The sequence below is a fragment of the Equus quagga genome, chromosome 4 (assembly GCF_021613505.1).
Source record: "Equus quagga isolate Etosha38 chromosome 4, UCLA_HA_Equagga_1.0, whole genome shotgun sequence".
NCBI lineage: Eukaryota > Metazoa > Chordata > Mammalia > Perissodactyla > Equidae > Equus > Equus quagga.
Genome location: NC_060270.1, coordinates 120,551,249 through 120,558,486, shown reverse-complemented (window position 1 = coordinate 120,558,486; position 7,238 = coordinate 120,551,249). Strand labels below are relative to the sequence as shown.

The 7,238-nt window shown below is 40.6% G+C and overlaps 1 pseudogene; it reads left to right on the top strand.

Annotated features, from left to right (window-relative positions):
- The first annotated feature begins 765 nt into the window (after positions 1 to 765).
- Positions 766 to 3,767, top strand: LOC124238700 (transforming acidic coiled-coil-containing protein 3-like; annotated as a pseudogene).
- Positions 3,768 to 7,238: the final 3,471 nt, after the last annotated feature.

The following is a 7,238-nucleotide window of genomic DNA, read 5'->3' as shown; positions in this document are numbered from 1 at the left end:
CTCTTTCTCTCTAGGGTCTCTCCAGCATGGTGGCTTCATGGTAGTCAGAACTCTTACATGGTGGCTCAAGGCTCCAAAGGCAAATGTCCTGAGAGAGAGAGAGAGCCAGGCAGAAGACATATCACCATGTATGACCTAGGCTGTGGAAATCAGGCAATGTCACTTCTGCTGCATTCTATTGGTTGAGGCAGTTACAAAGTTTACCTAGTTTCAAAGGAGTAGGGGTGATGTAGGCCTTGCCTCTTGATGGAGAAGAGTCAATATGACATTATAAGAAGAACATATGGGATGGGATATATAGATATATATATATATTCTCCAATGTTTGGAAAATAAAATATGTGACATTGCTTTATGCTTTCTCCAAAGCAGTTTTCATTCTGTTTATTGCCTGTGTCCCTCACTAGAATATAAGCCCTATAAAGGCAGGGCTCTTCAATGTCTTCCTTGCTGTTGGTCAATCTTCTTTACTACCCAAATCAATGATTAACATATATTAAGCACTCAACATTTTCTTTTGTTGAATGAATAAATATTTCCTGAATCAGTGATCTATGAAGCAATGGAAGTATGATGAAAACTAGCATTTTGGAGATGGAAAAATTTTTCATAATATTCTGTGAGCTGTCCCAGAAATGTAGTAAGAGAACAAAATATCCTAAAATTATCCTAAAAGTGAGTTGGTTTTCATGATATGCGCCTAAACAGAAAAAGAAAAAAAAAAAATGCTTCTTTTATAACATTTGGAAAAACTATAACTTTTTAATGACTTTATACTTACTAAAGTCTCAGTTGCTACAAATCACAACAGCGTGAGAAGTGTAAGTTTATGTTGTAATCTGCTCACGTGTACCGATTATAACATTGCGAATGGCATATTAACCTTTCAGTCACATCTCTACAAATGTCACCATTTAGCTCATACAACATCAATGAAGATATGCAGGGCCCTTCACTCCCTATTTTTGACTGTTACCTTACCATTTTTAGTGGGCCTAAATTTCCGCTTTTTTAAAGGTAGACTGTTGACATCCGGAAGGAAAGTATTTCTTGGATCTCTACTGAAAAGACTGTAATTTTATGAAGCTAAGAAATAATCATTTGAAATTCATCCTCCATAACGCTCAGTCTAGTCTTTTGTGACCCAAACATGGGAATGTGCCGTTAGGCTGCCCTCTTAATAATAAGCCTCAAGGACATGAGAATCATTATACCAACAGAAGTGGGTGATTTTTTCATTCAAATTGAATACAACAGTTTGAAAACCAATCGAAAGGTGCAGTTGAGAAATTAATTATATACCACCAGCTAATGTATAGCCATTTAAAAAGATGTTGCAAAAGAGACGGCAAAAGATAATTTTTTATAGCTAACAGGATTACCTAACTAAAACTCTAGATCATTAGCTAATGAAGTTATGCAGAAATATAAAATAATATATTATAAAATATCAATAGTTTTCTAATAAACAGCAATGATTAGAAGACATAAAGGGAAAACAAGCAAGCATAAGAGCAACAAAATAGAAAACACTTAGGACTGGAGACAAGATGTGCAGGAATAAACTGAGAGAGAAAGCTATAAAGAATTTCAGGAGCAAAGTGATGAAATTGTCACTGGTGACCAAAGTATAGAAAACTGCGAGTTCCTGTTTTTACCACCAGAATTTACCGTAAGATCATCTGTTCTTCGTCTGTCGCAGAAAGAAAATGTGCCGCCCAAGAACACAGCCAAAGCTATTAAGGTGACTTTTCAGTCACCTCTGCGGGATCCACAGGCGCTCAGGATTTTAAGTCCTACCGCGAACAGCAAACCGAGGCTTGTTCTGCTCTGGCCACCACTGGGTTAAAAGAAAGTCCTCAAATCTGGACCCAGACAGAGAACCAAAAGTTCACCAAGGAAGTGGACACCAGAATGACCAATGGAATTCTCTAGAAACAAGCAGTGGCGGACGCCGAGCCCCCTCCAGCGGACATGAATTTTGAAGATCCGCGTGCAGCGGCCTGGCCCGGCTGCCCTGGTTGCCCGGGTCCCCAAGCTCCCCCCAGACCCGGGCAGTCTTGAACCCCAATGGCACCTCCCGGGCGACTGTTTGGCAGCCCTGAGCAAGCACAGGAAGAAAACGTTAGTTCTTATCGCTTAGATAAAAGCATACCTGCACCTCCGAAATCCTACAAGACCCTCTCCGGGCGGCGCCCAAGGCACAAGAGAGGATCTCGCAGAGCCGCGCGGGGAGAGGAGCATGTGGAGGAGCCCCGCCATGCCCGCCCGCTTCCGGTCGTGGAAGCTCCGCCCCCGGCCCTCCGAAGGCTGCAGGGGCCCGTCCCCAAGTCCTCACAAGGAAAACGCTGGGAGCCAAACGGCCAGCTCCCGACGGAGAGGGCCCAGCAGGCTAGAACTGGTCGTCTCTGACAATGCCGCCTGCCTAAGGCCGTCCCCGCGGAGGAAACTGGGGAAGAGACGCGGCCTCGCAAGTCCCGCCAAGAAACGGGAGGCGGGAGAGAACCCCCAAGGAGGAGGAAGAACGTCCGTTCCCTCTCCCGGGGTCTCAGCCTGGACCGGGCCCAGCCGGACGGCCCCCTGTAACCCGCGCGGAGGCGGCGGAGAGGCCCGGACCCAGGACACCCGCGCCGAGGCGGCCTCGCTTCCCACACAGAGGGTACTGCAGCCTCTCAGGCGACACACCTGTGACATGGACCCGGGCGGGGAGCCCGGGAGCGGCGCGTGAGGAGGGAACCGCAAAGCCTTCGCACCGGCTCCCAGCAGCCATCTGGGCTCGCTGGCCCGAGGGCCTCGCCCGCTGACCCCGTGCTTCCAACCCTCTCCTCAGCGGGGCCCAGAGCCCGCCCGAGGGAGGAGGTTCTAGGCAGCGGCCAGAAGGATTACCTGCGCAGTCTGGGCCTCCTCGTAAGGGGTCGCCTGGAGGACACAGTCCTTGGGCCTCAGGTCCGGCCCACTGCAGAAACACAGCCCTCGGAGGCCTGCGCCGCGCCCGGCCGAGACCAGCAGTGCGTACGCGCAGACGCGTCCTCCGGAAATCCTCCTGAGGTGAAGCCAGGGGAGCTCGACTTCTTCCCAGCTCTGGGTGTTTCTGTGCCAGGTCTACCCGCGTGTGTCATCAGGCCGGGGGCCGTGGTGCCTGTGGGACACCCATCATGGACGTGCTGCGGGACAGCCAGAAGGACGTGGATGAGGTAGTGGAAGCGACCCAAAAGGAGAAGCTGCTGCTGCAGAGCAGGGGCGAGGAGCTGCCTGTGAAGAACCTGGAGATGGGAAGATCATGGACAATCTGAGCGGATGATGTATCAGGCAATGAAGGAGGCTCAGAAACAGAAGGAACTTGCCAAAGCGGAAATCCAGAAGGTTCTGAAAGAAAAAGACTAGCTTACTGCAGACTTGAATTCCATGGGAAAAATCTTTCTCTGACCTCTTCAAGCAGTTTGAGAAACAGACGGTGATCGAAGGCTGCCTCCCGAATGAAGGATGGCTGAAGAAGTTTGTTGAGGGTTACATAGTAAGAATTGAAAAGGAAGGCCAGAGATACCAAGCGCAGAAGGCCCAAGCGGAAGAGAAACTCAAGCTGGCAAACGAGGAGATGGCCCAGGTCCTGAGCAAGGCCCAAGAGGAGGCCCTGGCCTTGCAGGTGAGGATGAGAAGGAGCAGAGGTGCATCCACTTGCTGGAGAAGATCGCTGAGCAGAAGACTGAAGAAGCAGTGAACTGACCAGAATCTGTGATGACCACATTTCCAAGATGGAAAAGATCTGACATGGAAGTCTCTGACCAATGTCTGTCTCTCCCTCTTTCTGTCTTTGTGACTCTCTCTTGGCAGGTTGCATGTTCTCTCTTAACCTCAACTTGTTTTTAAACTAGATTGTTTGAAAAAGAAGACTAAATAAAGTTATCCTTTAGTTAAAAAAAAAGGAATTTTAGAGTACCAGCTTTGGAATTATGCTTATCCAGGTTTAATCCTGACTCTTGTCATGTACCAGCTGGAGGGCTTAATCTCTCTGAGCCAGTTTCCTTATCCTGAGGAACATGGAAAATGGATATGATATTTGAAATATTGATGTGAGATTGACAGTGTATGCCTAGCAAAAGCACATGTAAGTAATATCTATTAAATGTAATTTAAAATGCACCAAAATCTTATTAATAAAACTATGGGATTTGCAGAAGAACAGACAAATGGAGCAATAAAATAGCACAGATGCATCAGGGACAAATACTAGTATATATAAAAAGGTATTTTTTGATAAATTGCATTGTCACAATACAAATCAGTGAGGGCAGAAGAAAAATTTCAATAAATAGTTCTAGACTATAGGTGAAATCTTTGGGGAAAAATAGCTACAGGAATACTTTTCCTGTATATGGAATCTGTATATAGAATACAGATAAATTCCTTACACATTAGAGCGTTAAACATAATGAAACTCTATCAATTAGAATAAAATTTGAAGTCAAGACGTATATGATATTGACGTGGGAAAAAACCGTGAAGGCAGAAGAGCAATAGCAGAAGCGCAGAGAAGAGCTGGACAGATTCAGCTACATAACCAATTAGATCTAAATGACAGTAGAAATGTAAACAAAAGTAAATTACAAATGGTAAACAAGAAAAATATTTGCATCATTTATGATAGGCCAAAGGTTAATATAAATACGTATAGAACATTTACAACTCAATAATAAAAATTATAAATGCCCTCAGAGAAAAATGAACAAAAAGTGCAGGAAGTAATTTATTAAAGTGGTACGAAGAACCAAAAAAAATTAATACAAGAAATCTCATTAATAGTAAATTCAAATTAAAGACATTTTTGCTTATCATATTGGTAAATAATTTCAAAGAAAAATATGTAATATCCATTCCTAGTTAATGTGCCCTGAGATTGGAATATTCTTATATTGCAAATAAGGAAATAAATTGGAGTAACTGTTATGGAATTTATACTAGATTTATAACCCTTGACACAGTATTTTTTGTATACAAATTTGTTCTTAAGAAATAGAGATGCAGACAAGCACTGATGTGCAAAAATGTTCGTTAGAGGATCATTTATAATAAAAGGAAATTGGACAAAATAATTAGGGATGGGCTAAATCATGGTAGAACCAAATGATGGTATACTATGTGGTAATTAGATGAACAATTTTCAAGAAAAGTTAAGGGAATGGGAAATGTTCGTAGTAAAATTTTAAAAGGATAAAGGAGTATACAACTTCATAAACCTCTATATCATAATCTAATTTTTAATCGTTATTTTCTCTGGGATTATGGGTAACTTTCACTTTTTACTTTGCATTTTTCAGTATTGTTTCAAATTCTCTGTAATAATTATATGTATTTTTTTTATTCAGGAGATGTGCAGAATGCTGCTCTTCACGTCATATTATGTAAGTGAAACTATAAAATGCACATGCAGATGGTCTCAACTATATAAATAAAAATATTTATTTTTAAATCATTTTAAAGAAAATAAAAGAAAACAGCCTGAAAAGAAAGAGCTTTAAGTCTGTTTGGCAAGCAATGGACAACCTGAGAAAGTTGGACTGGGCACTACGTGATCAGAGCTGCAGTTAAGATGAATCAGTTAGGAGGGTCTAACAGCACCTGGGGAAAGGTGACTCAGATTAGGCTGTTGTAGAGAGAATGACCAGAAGAGGTTGATATTGAGTTATTACCAGGGATAGAACTGGAAGTACCTGGAGACTGGAAGTAGGGTATAAAGGACAAGTAGGAGCCCAGAACTTCAAAGATTTCCTGAATATAAAAAATGCATGCAACTGTTGTATAGAATTTGAAATAATACAGAAAAATACCAAAAAAAAACACAAAATAAAAATGAAAGTGTGAAATTACAGAATCATGGCTATTTGGAGAAAAAGCTGGTTTGAAAGAGATGATAGGTTAATTGAGTTGAATTTGTGCCAATAAAATGTTAAAGATATATTCAAATATCTCCCTTAGTTTTTATGATGTGTTATATGAACATAGTAAAAAAAATCAAATAGGAGAGAAAGGTACACATTATTATCAAATCTTCTACTGAATTTTTTATAACTACTGCAAGTCTTACTCTTCAATACTAACCACCTTCAATTATTTTCATTTTTATTTCCTCTGGTGATCAATTCCATATCTGTGGAGCTCAAAACTCGGTATCTTGATCTGTCAACATCAAAGACTATTTGATGTCTCCATACTCTGAAAGACCAGGAGCTTGTCCTCTCTTCCTAATTTTTTAAGTTGAATGATTATTTTTGGATCCTATTGGTAACAATTGTAATATATTACACTTACGCTTTCATAAGAAGTTTACCCTTAAACTTCTATATCTTGATTGGTCAACTTCAAAGAAAATTACTGAATTCCCCACAATATAAACTGAGAATATCAGTGATTATAAATTTCTCTCTACCTCTCATTCCCCTGTATTTCTCCCAATATCTGGCAGCTATACCACCACTTTTATTAAGGTTCAGAACACTTATATTTTCTTCTGTAACTATCATAAAATAATTCATGTTTTGCCTAGAGATTGAATTCTAAGAACTGAAAACTGATAAACAGCATTTGATAATATTTATAATTATGTAAATATTATGGATATAGAACATATTGCATGTTTGGGATCCATTGAGAAAGAAAGACAATTTTTTTGTTTGCTTTTTAAACAACTTTATTGAGGTATAATTTACACATCATAAAATTCATCCCTTTTAAGTATACAATTCCAAGATCTTTATTAAACTTATCAAGTAATGCAATTTTCATCATACTCCAGCTTTAGAACGTTTTCTTTACTCCAATGAGATCCCTAATGTCCATTTACAGTTAATCGCCTTTCCTGACCCCAGCCCCAGGTTACCGTTAATGTACTTTCTGACTCTCTGGATTTGCCTTTTCTGGCTTTTTACACTTAGAAAAATGGTTTTAAGATTTATACATGTTGTTCATTCCTTCTTATTGCTAGAGAGTATTCCATTGTTTGGGTTTACCGTATTTTGTTAGTCATTCAACAGTTGATGGACATTTGAGTTGTTTCCACTTTTTGGCCATTATGAATAATTCTGCTATGAACATTTTTGTGCAGGTCTTTGTGTGAACATATGTTTTTTATTTTTCTTGTGTAGATACCTAGGAAATGTAATTCTGTATTTTCTAGACCAGTGTACTCAAAGGAAAATGTCCCAATTATCAGGACCATCTGGAGTTTATTTTTCTTATATGTC